Below are 18,420 nucleotides of genomic sequence, written 5' to 3'. Positions count from 1 at the left end.
CATCTCAGGCCTCGTGCTTACAGAGAGCCTGGCGCCCTGCCTGACTTCGGTTTCTTTCAAATCCGGCTTCTTTTCCTACTTGGATCTCTAGGGCCTGTGGTGGTATCCGGGGCAGGCTGACCGCCAACCGTCCTCTGCCCGCCTGCCCAGCTGCCTCTCTCCGGCAGGCGGCCCTGCCATGCCCAAGGCTCTCCACTGTCCCCGCTTGTCCAGATTTCCCAAAACAAAATCAGGCCACACCATCTGACAAAGAATCTCGTCTGGCTTATTCCTGGGGAAAGACAGGGCTAGAAGGGCCAGGTTCTCTGGGCGGCGGCCAGGTCCTCCCCAGGCCCTCGGATGCTGCATCCTCCCCTGTGAAGCACTGATGTCCAGGGTGACAGGCTGGGCCCCTGCAACAGTGACCTCGGGGTGTTGATTATTTCCAGAACCAGGATGGCAGCCATATGCCCCTGGACCCCTCTGTGGATCGTCATTGCCTAGACATGGAGCCTGAGCAGCAAGGCCAGCAATGACCAAAGGGACTGCATCCAAAATAAAGGCTCAGTGGGCCCACTGTCTCTTGCCACTGTGGGAAATTCAGGGGAAGTTCACACACGGCATCAAGTGCCCCGTGGGATCCTGCTCCCGACAGGGGACCGGGCCCCCAGGTGCCCCACCGGGAAACAGTGGTAGAGTCCCAGAGTTTGAAAGGAGACATCAGACAGATGTCCGATCCACTCCCTGGATCCAAATTCATCCGTGGAAACTCCAGGCACCGCATGGAAACCACACAGAGTAACCGGGCCTGCCTACCAATGGGCCCGGCCTGGGCTCTCAAAGCCTCCACTGGAGGCCAGCAGGTGAGCTGATGGCAGCTCGAGCAAGCAGAGACCACACATACTCCAGGCCAAGTCCACGAGAAGGCTGCTGCCCCAGCCCGCTCTCCCCGCCACAGGACTGCCTCCCCTCCTTCAGGGTTCCATTGACAGCAATGCTCTTTCTGCACAGATGGATTGCCTCACCACCCCAGGTGAAATGGTGCAACCTCTGTGAGAAACGGTATGACTGTTCCTCAAGAAGTTAAAAATAGAACTATGAGATGATCCAGAAACATCTGGGTATATACCCAGAAGAATTGAAAGCAGGGTCTCAAAAAGCTATTGGTACATCCATGTTCTCAGCAGCATTATTCACAGCAGCTAAACTGTGGAAGCAACCCAAATGTCCCTCAATGGATGAAATGGATAGCAAAATGTGGCATACACATACCAAGGAATGGAAGATATTAAAAAGAAAAGAGGTTCTCACACATGCTACAACCCGGCTGGATCCTGAGGACATGATACTAAGTGGGGCCAGACAATCACAAAAGTGCAGACACTATATGACTTCACTTATATGAGGTACTTAGAGCAGCAAATTCATAGAGACAGAAAGCAGAACAGTGGTTGCCGGGGGCTGTGGGGAATGGAGAAGAGGGGAGCTACTGTTTAATGGGTAGAGAGTTTTGCTTTCACAAGATGAAAAGAGTTACAGGAATGGATGGTGGTAACAGTTGCACAAAAATATGAATGTATTTAACACCACTGAACTTGCTCTTAAAGATTATTAAGACAGTAAATCTTAGGTTAAGTGTATTTTTTCACAATGAAAAAACAACTTCTTAAATCATACCTAATCATATCAAAAGGATAGAGGATCCAACCTGAAGATGCTCTCATTTGCCAAATCAGATAACTTTAATAAAAGAACAAATAATTATAGTAATTGGCTAAAACCCACAGAATAAAATACATATCCACAAGTCCATACTGGTATAAATAAATAACTGAATAGGGCTTCCCTGGTAGCTCAGTTGGTAAAGAATCTGCCTGCAATGCAGGGGACTCGGGTTTGATACCTGGATTGTGAAGATCCCCTGGAGAAGGAAATGGCCACTCATTCCACTATTCTTGCCTAGAGAATCCCTTGGACAGAGGAGCCTAGCAGGCTACAGTCCATGGGATCCCAAGAGTCGGACATGACTAAACCACTGAGGAACGGCGAACAGTTCTTCCTTACAGTGGAATGCAATTAGCAAATGTAGAAGAAATGATGGAGACAGAAAGTCACCAAGGTAAACACCACAGTAAAGGATCATTGCAGATAAGAGTCACCCACGGGCGCCAAAATCAGTGGGCGAAAGTATGAGAAACAGAACGCTTGCATAATCTCCGAGTATCTCGTCACAAGATATTTATGAATTAGAAAGGAAAAACCTGAAGGTTTACAGAGGAGAGCCCCAGGAGATGAAGGCGGCGGGGGAAGGAGGTTCCTCAAAGTGATGAAGATTACTGTCTCTAACAGCCAGACAATTTGACATCACAGAGCACAATGTGGGCCCATCACTTCAGGGCAAATAGACGGGGAAAGAATGGAAACAGTGACAGACTTTATTTTCTTTGCCTCCAAAATCACTGCAGGTGCTGACTGCAGCCATGAAATGAAAAGACACTTGCTCCTTGGAAGAAAAGCTATGACAAACCTACAAAGTGTATTAAAAAGCAGAACCATTACTTTGATAACCAAGGTCTGTCTAGTCAAGGCTATGGTTTTTCCAGTCATCATGTATGGATATGAGAGTTGGACTGTGAAGAAAGCTGAGCGCTGAAGAATTGATGCTTTTGAACTGTGATGTTGGAGGAGACTCTCGAGAGTCCCTTGGACTGCAAGGAGATCCAACCAGTCCATCCTCAAGAAGATCAGTCCTGGGTATTCACTGGAAGGACTGATGCTGAAGCTGAAACTCCAGTACTCTGGCCACCTGATGAGAAGAACTGACTCAGTGGAAAGACTCTGATGCTGGAAAAGATTGAAGGCAGGAGGAGAAGGGGATGACAGAGGATGAGATGGTTGGATGGCATCACCAACTCGATGAACATGAGTTTGAGCAAGCTCTGGGAGTTGGTGATGGACAGGGAAGCCTGGCGTGCTGCAGTCCATGGGGTCACAAACAGTCGGACACGACTGAGCGACTGAACTGAACCAAGCACAGTATGGAGCAGGCAACCCTTCTGTGATATCCCAGCCCCAAACGTGTAACTCATCTAACCTGAGGACGCATCAGACAGAGTCATGCAGAGGACATTTACAAAACAACGGACTGGTCCTCTTCAAAAGAGCCGGGGCCAGGAATGACAGATTGAGGATCCCAGACAGAAGAACACCTCAGAGACACAACTACTAAATGCCACGTGGGATCTTGCCTGGGATCCTGAACCAGAAAAAAAGACAGGAGTCAGAAAGTAGGTGAAAGGCAAGTACAGTCTGGAGTCTATAAGTAATCACATGAGGTTGTTCAGGGTGAACCTCCTGGTTTCGATCATTGTTCTGGGTCACAGACATGTTAACACAGGGAAGCTTAAGGAAAGGGCACCCAGGAAATCTCTGCGCTGTTTCTGCAACTTTCTCTATGTCTAAAGCTATCTTAAAGCAGGAAGATCAAACACATCAGAGGGCACGCCCCCCTTGCTGTTCCTGGCACCCTCTGACTAGTTCAGTTTTCACCAATCACTAGGCACTTGATGGGCGTGTGTTAGCTGCCTCCAGCTCCAGCACAGACACAGGGGACTTCACTAGAGCACCCAGAGTCTGGTGGGGGCCCCGCCAGAGTGGTGAGTTCCAGGGGACAGGGAGGAGACTGCAAAGGCAAGGAGGAGGAAGGAAGCCTGGCATGCTCCACAAACATCAAAGGAAAGTCTGAGGCCAAAGCAGAGCTCTCAGGCAGAGGTCCAAAGCTGACCGGTGCCCACATGGGCCCTGCAGCTGCCCGCTGGACACTCTCCAACCCTCTGACCGAGACATGCGGCCCCCAGGTGCCCCAAGAACTCCAGGTTCATGTCTGAGAGGTTGTCCCAGGGTCCTGGGCAAGCACAGACCCTCCCTCTAGCTGAAGGGACATCGCCTTTGCGGACCTGTGTGGAATGGAGCACCAGAGTGGGGCTGGCAGTTTTCTTTGGTGACCCACCCTCACACCAGACAGAGTGAGGCCAGAATTCTGGGCTCCGGTGCCCACGGCCTGGCCTTCTGCTTGAGTTGCATGTGTGGGCTCGGGTGCTGGCTCTCACCCACCCGAGCTTCAGCCTCGCTGGCACTCCTGGTCCACAGCACCCAGCAGCAGGCATCGTTTGCCCTGTGTGGCTCACAGACTCCACACCACATGCACACAGCCCTCGGGGGCTGGCCACACGCCTCAGCTTTGAGGGCCACGGAAGCTCCTGTCTTGCATCCTCTCTCACCTCTGAGCCCCACTGCACGCCGCACCCTCACAGCTGGGTCCACAGAGGGCTGGCAAGCCTTGCGTGGATGGAGCAGCTCTTCTCTCTACCTGCTGGTGGCAGAAGGCAGGGAAGACCCCTCCAGGGTGCAGGATAACAGCCCAAGGTCTGTATGGAAGATGTGGCTGGATGTGTGGTTCTTCACTCACACAATAAAGTTCCCAGCAGTAAATTTAATATGACCATAAATGCACAATGGTTCAGTTTAGCATGGACGGTAAAGCGTCTGCCTACAATGCGGGAGACCCGGGTTCGATCCCTGGGTCGGGAATATCCCCTGGAGAAGGAAATTGCAACCGACGCCAGTATTCCTGCCTGGAAAATCCCATGGATGGAGGAACCTGGTGGGCTACAGTCCATGAAGTGGCAAAGAGTCAGACACGACTGAGCGATTTCTCTTCACTCTTCACTTCAGTCTCCTGCATAGCCTGGGTCAGAACTGCACTGGTGGTCATCACCAGCAAAGCACGAGAATGCCACAGAATTCCCAGACGGATGGATGAACTGAGTCAGGAGGAACACCATAACCAGCACTAAATGCATAGAATTTGGGAACGCAAAAGCAAGAGATCTAGACAAGCAGGTTCCATGGAGCTATTACTGTGAGTAATAACCACATGGCTATCTTTCCCCTGCTATGAGAGACATATGAAATTAGATAGGAAGAGAACACTCAATACAAAGAACACAAAGAGATGCTTCTTCAACCCAAACAAGAAGACACAGCGAGCACACCCTAAGAAGGATCTTTGCTGCATTGACTGGACGGTAAACTACCAGGCTGGCACCCCTTCCCCCCATTCCTCTAAATCTGCATCAATACATCACAATTCCCCCCATGGGCCTGTGGATCTTGGAACACACTTTAATCAAATTATTTATACAGAAAACAAATATCTGCCCAGGACCCCCCAAATACCCTAGAGACAGCCATACCACTGGAAGCCATCTAGAAGAAGTGTTACTAAGGAGCCCAGGCGAGGAGAGGCGGGAGCCAGCTCACCCATTTTGATGCTCTCTTCCTGGGACGCACATCTGAGACAGAAGAACCACAGCGGGGCCAACGGAGCCCCTCACCCCACTTGGTGCCCTGACACTGTGCAAGCAGCTTTCCATTTCTAAGTCTCCATCACCAGGCCCCAAGGCTTGCCTTTAATGCCCTTCTGCTCCCGTCTTCCTGGAGGCTGTCAGGGGCTCTGAGCCCCAGCGGTCCCAGCCGCGCTTCCTGCAGCTCCCGGCACTGTGAGCTCACGGGTGAGGGCCCACGGATCCTCTCTCACGCGTGCAGTAAGTGCTAACCCACTGCCTCCCTCCCTGTTTACAGAGAGGTGGATGTGGGAAAACAGTCTGGCCCCTCGTCCCCCTGCTCTCCCAAAAAGGGGGCACAACGGCCATCATGTTGCTTTGTCCCCACAGAGTCGCACTTCCTCAGAAAGTGCTAAGCTTCACTGAGGAGTCCAGGGTGCTATGCCTCCCTCTAAGTAAGTCAGATTAATTAGCCAATTCACACATGGGGAGCCTCTTATTCTTGCAGGCTTTGTTTACAGGGCAGAAATTAGACTTGAAGCGAAAACTGACATCTCAGTGTGAAGAGTGTTTTCCCTCACAATACGGCGACTCAGGGCCGGGGGCTCAGACGACATGTGGGCCATCCCTTCCCTTCACTGTGGACCAGGGAGCGGCAGTGGCCGGCAGGACGCAATGGGGCATGAGCTTTCCGTGGCCGTGGACCAGGATGAGCCGAAGGACTCGCAGGACCCAGGACCTGATGGGAACTGGAATCTGTCTCATTTTGTTTAGTTATTTTATTGAGATGCTGGTGCCTCCTGAGCACTCAGCTTCATCCCTGAGATCTGGGTGTGTGGTGCTGAGGAAGGGGTGTGACCTGTAGCCAGAGCCGACAGCCTAGAAACACATCCAGCCAGCCAATTATCTTCAGCCGATGCTCTTTCCTTAGCAACTGGATCCCATGAACAGGGACGAGGGAAGCCTGACTAGAAGCTCCATCCAGGTTCTGAGCACGGTCCTCACAGCACTGGGACCTGACCCCTGGGGATGCTGGGTGCAGCCCGGCCCAGGGTTGCCCAGCAGCCCCGGCCGGTCTGATCTGCTCAGCTCATCCTCGGGTGGGCAGTCTGTGGTGCTCGGGAGTGGTGGCCCTGAGACCCCACACCCTTGGCACCACAGGCCCTGGGAAGCGGCAGGGCTGCCCAGGCCCCAGCCCTAGCCCCTCCTGCAGCATCGCTGCAGCAGAACCTGCAGGGTGGCCTCAGCGCCGCGCTCCAGCTTATCAGGAGGCCTTGCTGGCTGAGTAGGAAGGCGTATCACCAGCAGCAAATGTCAAGATTATCTCTGAACAGCCCTCAACTCCTGCACCAGGTCGAGCAGATGTGGGTTTCATAGGCACTCAATACGGTAACTGTTTTGCACAGAGATGTGGAGACCCACCAAGGCAGTCTGAAGAAGGAAGAAAAGAAACTCCCGTGCAGATGACCCTTTCGGTCTGCCTGTCACTACTGCCTCCTGGTGATCAGAGAAGCCTCCTGCTGGCTCCATGGTCCCTTGGTTTCTGCTCCAAAACCAGGCCTGGAACACCCTCCTGAAGGCTGGTTTGTCACCCTCACAGTACGACAGCACCCAGCAAAAGACCCAGCACTTACCAGTGCTAAATAAACAAGCTCCGGATGGAGAAGGAAAGCTAAATTGGAAAAGACGGAGCATGTGGTCGGCTTCTCTCCTTTCAGGTTGAACCTCGGAGCTGGCTGTTCTCCTTCTGCCTCCCAAGCCCCTTCACCTCTATCCTGCCCTGCGCTGGATGTGGACCAGGCCGGCGGCCTCTCCCTGGCTGTCTTGGCCAAGGGAGGTGGCAACAGGAGGTCAGGGGCTGGAGAGAGACTTCCTCTCCTCTGGGCCCCGCACGTATAGCCACAGTCTCGGCTCCCACTGCGGTTGGTCCCTGAGCTCCACCCACCCTACAGGTCCCCTAATCATGTCCAAGGCTCAGTGAGGTATGCAGTGGACCCCCAGGTCCACTGGGGCCCTGGCTGATGCACTGTCTCTGGTTCGGGATGAGACTCCCACACTCCAGCCCCATTCCTGCCCTTAAGGACACGGGTTAGGCTGCTCCCCGCAACCATGCAGACTCAGGCAGACAGAATCCAAGGTCACCCAGAACATGCTGAAGAAGGCACGCGAACCCCTCCACCTCCCCCACCTTCTGTGCTGCTGCAGGCCATCCCAGACAGGAGGCAAGGGTCAGAGGGGAACGAACGGATGCTCTGGAAGAAATTTTGGGATGGCCCCTTGAGGCCACTCTTCACACACAGGCCCTAAACCTTCCTCCCAACTGAAAACAACTAGATAGATCTGTGCTGGGAGCAAGGGGGTGATGCAGACATGGGCCTAGGGAGGAGCCTGCCCCATGAAGAGGAAAGAACACTCCCACCCAGGACACCCCACCCAGGACACCAGGGTTTCCCCAGGAGAAACCCCCTTCTGGACAGTGGTGAGGGGACCATGAATATGGCCCACAGGCCTGCAAGGGTATCATGACCTGTAGAGAGGGTCACCATCCTGGTTAGAAGAGGGATTCCCCATCACCAGGAAGGCCCCCAGCCAGCTTGGGGGGAAAGAGAATGAACAGGCAGACAGGGAAGACTGAGGCCAGAAGTAACAACGCAAACATCTGCCTGGGTCTACGCAGGTCTAGATCATCCCAAAGCAGCTGCGAAACTTAACACGGAAATCAAACTGTGAAAGTGGAAGGTGCATATTAATTTTTAAAAGTGGTGGCATAACAAGTATAAGATGTCCAAATTCGAACCACAGTGAAATTCACTGGGTTTGTATATGGTTGGGAGTGAGATGCTCTAGTCCTTTTGAAGAGAAATAGCCCAGAGCTTTGTCTAATTCTTAGGGCAACTTAAGTTCAAGAAGGTTTTAAAAATTGAGAAATAATAGCTAGCAGGATAAAAACAGGATGTGTATCTTCTAAGTTACTGTAGGATGGAGCAAAGTAGAAGACACAGTCCAGATAACAAAAGACAAGAAAAAACTTTAAGACCACAAATTAACGAATCTGTGCTGAGACCCAAGGAAGGCCAAGGCCCAGGGAATCAAGGAGCTGGGGAGAGCTGAGCTGTGACATTCCCAGACAGAGGAGGGGGAGGTGAGATGGCCAGAGCGAAGCCAGACCCAGGCCCGAGCCACGGGATTTCCTCTGAAAGCAGTGGCAGTCAGGAGAGTGTCTTCAGGAGAGGTGGGTGGTCTGATACAGCTCTGGAAGGGCCAGCTTCAAGGCACTCTTCAGAGGCAGCATGAGGAGACTTGCTAAGGGCCAGCGGTGGGGTAGGGATGACGGAGATCAAGACCAAAGTCAAGTTCCCTCGTGGAAGCCCCTGCATGGGGGTGCCCTTTACCAAGGCGGTGAAAGTTCAGGATTAGAGGCAGGACTGGGGTCTTGTTTTTGGTTCGATTTGGGGGTTGAGAATAAAGGAGCTGGGGCGGGGGGAGGAATCAGTCCTCCCATTCTGGAATTCCTGCCCCCATCAATGGGTAAGGAGGCACACAGAGAGTCAAGACTGACTTGGAAAGGCCGGCCAATGCTGGAGGATGGTCATGATGGCCCTGGGAGGAGATGCAGGGAAAGGAGGATGGGTCAAGACCCCAGGACTTCGTCCACGTCCAGGTTAAGTAGAAGAGGGTCAGTGGCATGGGAAGAAAGTCAGGAGCCAGGGGTTCCGAGGTCAATACTGTGGCACAGAGGGAGCATGGGAGCCTGAGACACGGGACAGATGAATGACCACATCCCGTGGACAGGGGGCACTGTATCTGGACGCTGTCAGTGATACAAGGGGGCAGTGGGGGGAGTAGAGGATGCAGGCAATGCTTCTGAGGAAGTTGGGAACTGGCCAGTAGCCCCAGGGACAGGCGGGCCATGGGTTAGGGGCAGTACCAGGGCCTGATTACCCTGAAGTGGGAAATGGACTTCTAGAGGGAACTAAGGCAGAAGCAGGGAACAGCTGCTGGGCAAGTGGGTGGGCAGGGGCCTGGAGTGGAGGAGGGGCCTGCAGTCAGGAAGTTAAAGGTAAATTTCTTCAGCTAAGTTGGAGAGTTTCCTCTGCCTGCAGGCAGGAAAGTGAGGGGGTTGGATGGGGCTTGGCTCAGTAAGGAATGGGGACGCATAACCATAAAGACACGCTGTGGTGTCCAGGGTGGATGAATAAGGACCAGAAGGCAGGGCAGGTGGAGATGGGCTGGGCTGGGCGAGCAGGGTCCTGAGAGGGCAGGACAGAGGCGGGACTGGAGGCAGGAGGGGTGACTTCAAAGTGAGTGTCAGGGTGCAGCATCTGGTGTCAGACCAGCTCCCCTGTGACCCCCGCAGTTGGGGGCGGATGTGGGGGTCAGGGAGAACAAGTCACACTTAGAGATACAGGCCAAGAAACAATGACATCAAGACCACATGGACCGCTAACAACTAGCAGTGGGTGTCCTTCTCAGTTATCGATCAGTTAGGGCTTTTGTCTCTCCTGGCATGCAGTACTGTACAATTCGAGCTGTTTAGCATAACGACTTGAAATACATGTATTTCAAGATGATCACCACTGTAAGCTTAGTTAATACCAACACTCTGGCCACCTGATGCGAAGAACTGACTCATTGGAAAAGACACTGATGCTGGGAAAGATTGAAGGCAGGCGGAGAAGGGGACGACAGAGGATGAGATGGTTGGATGGCATCACCAACTCAATGGACATGAGTTTGAGCAAGCTCTGGGAGTCGGTGATGGACAGGGAGGCCTGGCGGGCTGCAGTTCATGGGGTCGCAAAGAGTCGGACACGACTGAGCGACTGAACTGAACTGAACTGACTGAATATCTATGACCTCACAGTTGCAATTTTCTCTCCTTGTGATTAGGTTCAGTTTAAGTTTTAAGAAATAAATGACAATGCTGTTTAGAAAAAAATAAGTAAAAGGACTTTCCTGGTAGTCCGGCAGTTGCGGCTTCACCTTCCAATGCAGGGGTGTGGGTTCAACCCCTGGTTAGGGTGGTAAGATCCCATATGCCTCCCCTCCAAAAACAAAAAACCCAAACATAAAGAACAGAAGCAATATTCTATAAATATTCAATAAAGACTTTTAAAATGTTCCATGTAAAAAAATCTTTAAAAAACATAATAACTGAAAACAAGTTAAAATGCCAAAAGATAAAGAAAATACACTCACAGAAACCAAGGAATCTTTAATATCACAAACAGAGAATTCAGATCAAGAAGTATGAAATACATCTGCATCTCCATTCTTTCCCCGCAAATGCTGATGACAGACTGTCTGACGGGAGCAGAGAGGCACAGGGCACTTCAATAACGAAACAAGTGGAACTTACTTGTGAAAGCACATGGAAACATTTACCAAAATTGATCCAGCCACTTCTGCCAGCCCAGACTAAATGCCCTGACCTGCCACCCTGGAACCCCAACCCCCTGCCACACAAAGCCACGGCCCAGACCCCTACCAGATGCTACCTCTCGAGAGGTGAGGGGGCTGTCTCCACTGGCTCCTCCCCTGTCCACACCCCTTGACCAGAAGCCCCCCGCCCCCCAGTAGAGCCTGCCAGGCCTGTCTCGTGGCCTGCCTCCTCACACCCCCTGCCCCAACACCCAGAGCCCTGGGGATGTGTCCTAGAGCCCTCCCTCAAGGCCCCCGGTTCTGGAATCGGGGAGCATAATGCCCAAGTCTCCACCTTTCAACTGATGAAGCCACTTCAGGGGCCCCTCACTCCCTTTCATGCAGTCTCAGAGGAGGAGGAAAGTCCTCTGAGTCAAAACCCCCACACTGCTCCACTGCCTTAGCCTGCTCAAGAACTGCACGGCGTTCCTCGTCCCTCACCCGGCTGCCTCTTCGGCCACCGCCACCCCAGGGCTGTTTCTCCAGGGCCAGCAGCACACCTGGGGCTCCCTGTCCAATTCTAAGCAAGAAAACCCTGCCTCTCCCTCCGGTTACCACCACCAGCGTCTGCTGCCCTCCACCCCCTGCCCAGCACACTGGACCGTGCTGGTCCCAGATTCGCATCCCTGTGCTGCACACCCAGCACCCATGTCCTCTGCCCCACCTTCGGGGGCTTCTCACCACCCTCATTCAGCTTTTCTCTGGTGCTGTCTGGTTTCCATGGCACCAGGGGCTACAGGCTTCCTCTCAGTGTATTTGCCCTGAAACAGAGAATGTACGCTTCCTTGAAAGTCCACTAACATTTACAAAGCTGAGCAAACGCCAGAGACAAGGGCGATTTCAGAAACTCACCAAGGCTCATAGCACCCAGGTCGTCTGCCACGCTCATAACTCAGAATGTGCTGGCTTTGACCATGGCATCTCTGCCAAGTCTCCATGGAGATTGGCTCTTCTCCTTCCTCTGGAGTCTGGCAGCTGAGGAAGGTGCCCAAAGCTCCATGAAGCCTGGGGCGCTGGCTGGGAGACTATAGATGTCCAGACACCTGGCAGGAGGGTGCAGACAGGCTCTCTGGAACTGAAAGAGAATCCAGAGATGCCCAGAAGCGTTTGATCATGTTGCTGTGGAAATAGGAGAAGTGGGCCCTTGCAGGAAACTTGAGTCTGGGCTGGCTAGCGGTGGGTGTCATTGAATGGGTGAAGAAACCCGATTCAAACCTAAAACCTGATTTAGGCACTGAGATCTAAAAACATTTGGGTTGTACTAGGAAGGACGGAGGATGGCCTGCAGTCCATGGGGTTGCGAAGAGTCGGACACAACTGAGCGACTTCACTTTCACTTTTCACTTTTATGCACTGGAGAAGGAAATGGCAACCCTCTCCAGTGTTCTTGCCTGGAGAATCCCAGGGATGGGGTCGCACAGAGTCGGACACGACTGAAGTGACTTAGCAGTAGCAGTAGCAGCAGTAGCAGGAAGTAACTTCAAAGGAACAAACTAACACCCAACTACTTGGAAGTTTTTTAAACTTTCTCCTAAATAACTCAGGTTATTAGAATCAAAACAATAATTTTTTTTAACTTTTTATTTTGTATTGGGATATGCAGATGACACTACCCTAATGGCAGAAAGCAAAGAGGAACTAAAGAGCCTCTTGATGAAGGTGAAACAGGAGACTGAGAAAAGCTGGTTTAAAGTTCAACATTCAAAAAACTAAGATCACGGCATCTGGTCCCATCACTTCATGGCAAATACATGGGGACACAGTGGAAACAGTGACAGACTTCATTTTCTTCAGCTCTGAAACCACTGAGGACAGTGATTGCAGCCATGAAATTAAAAGACACTTGCTCCTTGGAAGGAAAGCTATGACCAACCTAGACAGCATATTCAAAAGCAAAGACATTACTTTGCCGACAAAGGTCTGTATAGTCAAAGCTATGGCTTTTTCAGTAGTCATGTACGGATGAGAGAGTTGGACCATAAAGAAGGCTGAGCACCAAAGAATTGATGCTTTTGAACTGTGGTGCTGGAGAAGACTCTTATGAGTCCCTTGAACAGCAAGGAGATCAAACCAATCAATCCTAAAGGAAATCAACCCTGAATATTCATTGGAAGAGCTGATGCTGAAACTGAAGCTCCAAAACTTTGGCCACCTGATGCAAAGAGGCAACTCATTGGAAAAGACCCTGATGCTGGGAAAGATTGAGGGCAGGAAGGAAAGGGGGCGACAGAGGATGAGATGGTTGGATGGCAATTCAGCACCACCAAACCAGCTCTTCAACAAATGCTAAAGGATCTTCTCTAGACAGGAAACACAGAAAGGTTGTATGAACGCAAACCCAAAACAACAAAGCAAATGGCAACGGGACCATACCTATCAATAATTACCTTAAATGTAAATGGGTTGAATGCCCCAACCAAAAGACAAAAGACTGGCTGAATGGATACAAAAACAAGACCCCTATATATGCTGTCTACAAGAGACCCACCTCAAAACAAGGGACACATACAGACTGAAAGTGAAGGGCTGAAAAAAAATATTTCATGCAAACGGAGACTAAAAGAAAGCAGGAGTCGCAATAGTCATATCAGATAAAATAGACTTTCAAATAAAGGCTGTGAAAAGAGACAAAGAAGGACACTACATAATGATCAAAGGATCAATCCAAGAAGAAGATATAACAATTATAAATATATATGCACCCAACATACGAGCACCGCAATATGTAAGGCAAATGCTAACCAGTATGAAAGGGGAAATTAACAATAACACAATAATAGTGGGAGACTTTAATACCCCACTCACACCTATGGATAGATCAACTAAACAGAAAATTAACAATGAAACACAAACTTTAAATGACACAATGGACCAGCTAGACTTAATTGATATCTATAGGACATTTCACCCCAAAACAATCAATTTCACCTTTTTCTCAAGTGCACACGGAGCCTTCTCCAGAATAGATCACATCCTGGGCCATAAATCTAGCCTTGGTAAATTCAAAAAAATTGAAATCATTCCAGTCATCTTTTCTGACCACAATGCAGTAATATTAGATCTCAATTACAGGGAAAAAAACTATCAGAAATTCAAACATATGGAGGCTAAATAACACACTTCTGAATAACCAACAAATCATTAAAGAAATCAAAAAAGAGATGGTTGGATGGCATCATCAACTCAATGGGCATGAGTTTGAGAAATCTCTGGGAGACAGTGAAGGACAGGGAAGCCCGGCGCGCTGCAGTCCATGGGATAGCAAAGAGTCGGACATGACTGAGCAACTGAACAATAATAAGATAACCAACTAAAAAACAACGTTGTGACAGCTTCAGGTGAACAGTGAAGCGACTCAGCCACACATATACATGTATCCATCTCCCCCAACCCCCTCCCCAAAGCACAAATACTTTTAAAAATGACAATGAGAATTCAGCATAACAAAACTAGTAGGTAAAACCACAGGTGTCACCAGAAGCAAATCCACAGCCTCAAATGCTCCACAATTATAAAACAGAATGATAACAAATGAAGCGGGCACTCAGGAGGCAGAAAGAAAAAAGTAAACCTAAAGTAAATAGTTAAAGTAACATGTATGTGAATCCCATTTACGAAAAAATACATCTTTGCAAAAAAAGGAAAATGGCCCCCCAAATATCCGTGGTGACTAAACTCGTTTCTATGGCCACTGTAACAAAGTATTACAAACACATTTCATTATTCTACAGTTCTAGAGGTCAAAAGCCCAATATGTGTCTCACTGGGCTAAAATCAAGATGTTGGCAGGGCTAAGTTCCTCTAGAAGCTCTAGGAAAGAATCCGTTCCCTTGCCTTTTCCAGCTTCTGGAGACCACCACATTCCTTGGCTTGTGATCCCTTCCTCCATCTTCAGAGCCAGCACCTTCAAATCTCCCTCTCACTCTGATCTCCTCTTTGGCACCCCTCTTGCATGTTTAAGATGACTTGTGATTACAGGGGGACACTGGACAATCCAGGAGCGTCTCCTTACTGTGAACTCGGCTTATTAGAACCTCACCTCCATCTGCACCCTTAATTCCCCTGTGCCACCTAGCAGAACATGTCCACAGGTTCCAGAGACTTGGTCATGGGATCTTTGTGGGCTATTATTCTCTCTCCCACAGTGGCTATGTCAAAATGGTAGGATTCCGTGTTTTTAATCTCCTTCCTTATACTTTTATACACTGTTGGATGTTTTGGTTTACAAGAAGCATATACTTACATGCTCAAAAAATAATGAGCATAACAGAAAAAAAAAAAAAAAGAAATAATAACTTCCTCTTACGTGCCCCATTGATGGCACCTCTGCAACACCATTTTTTGGCTGGTTTTTCTATTCTCCTCCCCTGACTGTGACCTGCCTAAGGACAGGGCAGACCTTTTCCTTCCTGTGTCCCTAGCACCAGGCACAGGCTTTTTTTTTTTTTTTTTTTTTTTAAGCACAGCAGGCTTAAGCAAACATTCCTTGAACTTAGGATAAATCCTTTATCAAGAAGACTGGTTCTGGGGGAATGATGTGCACACTCAAAAATGCGCTTCAAAGCCGACATCCAAATAAACACAATGATGTTACTGACAAGCCCTCATACATAGAACTTAATGCAGAAGTAGTCTGGAAAAGGCAAGCCAGCAGACAGAGAACGTGTTATTGCTTGGGCTCTGGAGAAAACCCTTCCTCTGAATAGAGCCAGAACAGAGATGTTAAAAGCCAGAAGGCCCCACAGAACACAAGCCTTCCAAAAAACCTTCCAAAAAAGCCTTTAATTCCTCAACCTGATCAAGAAGGACACTGGTCCCACTGCAAGAACACTCCCCCACTGTGACCTGAGGTAGGCTCTGGGGCCCTAGCTTGTCCCTGACCGCCAGTGGGAAGCCCCAGAAACAGAGGGAATTGCTCAGAGGCTCAGTCTGACTGTGCCATCCCCGAATCCAGGCTGGAGGAAAGTGTGAACTGGCCCAGTTGAGACTTGTATGAGGCTTCTAGATCAAATCCCTGCCCTGTCATTCCCAAGCTATTTGACCTCTTTTAGCCTCGGTGTTTTTATATGTAAAATGGCACAATATTACCTACTTTACAGAGTTGTGAAGGAATAAAAATAAGATGACGAGGCAAAGTTAGTGAGAGGAGCATCATTCCCATTTTACAGATTGGGAAGCTGAGGCTCAGTAAGATTACATGACTCTTTCAGGGTCAGGCAGCTAATGACTGGCTGACTCTTCCCCCACCAAACATCGTGATGGGGTTCCCCTGGGGCTGCCCCTGTGGCTCATGGATGCCACCCAGACAAAAAGCTGTACATAGACCTCCCTCTTCATGGTAGCACTTGAGTAACTGAGGGACTGAAGAGGATTTAAAGAGTCTCTTTCATGAATGCTTTGGGTTTGGGAATGCTGAATTCCGGATTTGATGCAGAACTTGAGGCCAACCCATCTCCTGGAAAAGGAATACAGATTAAGACAGAATCCCCCTCGTAGTGTCCTCTTACCCAGTGGAGACTTTAAGAAGGAGAGAGCTGCCAGAGACCTAGACAGCAGTGGGGAGCACTGGGGAAAGGAGGAAGGAAAAGCCTCCTATAGCTCCAGACAAGTTGGGTCCACACACAGCCTGTGGGCACCCTTCGGAAGCAGCCCAGGCTCTGGGTTCAGGGGCTCCCTGAAAGGAGCTTGAAAAGTCAGACCTGCCCAGCATCTGGCCACCCTCTGGCCAGTTTTAGAAAGGAAAGCATAGAGTGAATTGAAAGCCCATGCAGGCATCGCTTGGGGAAAAGCCCTCAGCAGAGGCTGGGCTGCCAGGATGTCTGCCTCTTATCCAAACACATTTATGAAAATAGATGGGGTAGTCAGGCCAAGGTACCCCAAGCTGAGATCACCAAGATTCTCAGCAAAGGAGAGCTGCCTCCTACTTGGGTCCCCTAGATCAGAAAGGATCCCTGAGGTCCCGGGGTCCACAGCATCCAGCTCCCCAAACTCACCTTGACAGCAGTACCATAGAGATACATCCACACATTCACACACATGGCCAACATTTGTGACCTGGAGCTGGATGCAGACCATGGGGACCAACTCCTAATGGCACAAATGGGCTGCAAACAAGCAAGCAGGAAATAGGGAAAATAAGAGAGTAACAGAACCATGAAGACAACAGTGCAGGGCAATGTCACGGGAATGACAAGGAAAGCTTCCCAGAGGAGGTGACATTGGAGCTGAGGCCTGGCTAAATGACAAAAAGGAGCCAGCTATTCAGAGATCTAGGGGAGCAGGTTCCAGGCAGAGGGAACAGCAAATGCATAGGCCCTGTGGCCAGAATGAACCTGACATGTTTAAGGAAGAGAAAGAAGGCCAACGTGATTAGATGGTGGAAGGTCATGAGGTCATGAGAGGTGGGCCAGCCCATTAAGTAGAGCCTCATCAGCTGTGCTTAATTCCCATTTCTCCTCTCTGGAGTGGGGGACCCCTGGGAGGTCTTAGACAGTGGCTGATAAGATCTGATTCCCATCTCATTTGCTCTGGGTGTGTTGCAAGAATTTCAGGGCAGCACGTATGAAAGCAGGGGGTCAGTGAGGAAAGGCACGAAGCCTCCCTCCCCTCTCTATCAAATGCCCTTATCCAAGTCCCTCCCAGATTATAAACCACCCGACACACAAAAGGTCTCCTAAGCGAGAGTGAGCACACCTCACCTAGTCCCACCCGCTGAATGCAGCTACCTAACGGAGACGGAGGGCATGCAGCAGCTTTCGAGGACTCTAAAAGGTAAACAGTAACATGCAGCTGGAGGAAGAAGACCAGAATCTGACGGACCACCAAACTGACAGTGAGGTTACTATTTTTCTAACCTCCAGGATCGCTCAGTCTGGGTATAAGGCAGGTGAAGCCCTCTAGCTGTGGCTCAAGGAGAAAGAAAGGGCTTTCTAACACTCAGAGTAGGGGAAACACCCAATTTTTCTTTTTTATTTCAGTTTTCTCTTCTCCATTCTCTCACACTCTTCTCCATTCCCTCTCACATTCTCTCATACCTGTCAGTACACTCAAAAAATGAGAGGGGAGCATTATTACTCTCTAACTGGTGTACCTGTGGTCCCAGGAGGGTGAAATAAACATCTGTTGCTCTTTCTGTATCCTCTCATGTGGTTTCAGGAAGTGTACAACAGAGCAGGGTAAACAGAGCCCCAACTTCCTGGTCAGAGAGCCTTAGGAAACACCAGGAAACTGGAAAACACTAGGGAGATGGAGGACAAAGTGGATCTTTGGAAACTGATGTCATAAGTTGTTTATAATCTCCTGGGTTTACCCCTGAGCTGTGCATCCATAGATCTGACTCTAAACAGCACACCATAGGCTCTGGGAACTGAACTATGAGATAAAACAATGCCTGGGTCCCAGAATGGCCAGTGGGTGTTGCACACAGGGAATTAACACAAATATCACTGCATGGTCTTCAAAAATGTACCTGACATTGAAACTACAATCCATAGAAGGCAGGTTACAACTTATAACCTGAACCTAACTGGGTCAATTATCTTATAAAATAAAAATACTAACCTTCTCCATAGGACTTAAATAAGACTACAGCACTTAAACAAAACCAAAAGTTTCATAGCATAGTATCAAAATGTCCAGCATCCAATCCAAAATTACTTGGCATCTGAAGAACCAG

At 49.8% G+C, this 18,420-nt stretch overlaps 1 protein-coding gene across 2 annotated transcripts in view; it reads right to left on the bottom strand.

Moving 5' to 3' along the window:
• The window catches only part of ADAMTS2 (ADAM metallopeptidase with thrombospondin type 1 motif 2), a 261,043-nt gene that overhangs the window by 198,536 nt on the left and 44,087 nt on the right, over nt 1-18,420 (bottom strand). The window lies entirely within an intron of this gene.

The sequence above is a fragment of the Dama dama genome, chromosome 9, assembly GCF_033118175.1.
Source record: "Dama dama isolate Ldn47 chromosome 9, ASM3311817v1, whole genome shotgun sequence".
NCBI classification, from domain to species: Eukaryota; Metazoa; Chordata; class Mammalia; order Artiodactyla; family Cervidae; genus Dama; species Dama dama.
Note: the sequence above shows the minus strand (reverse complement) of the source record. Positions and strands in the feature narration are given on the sequence as shown.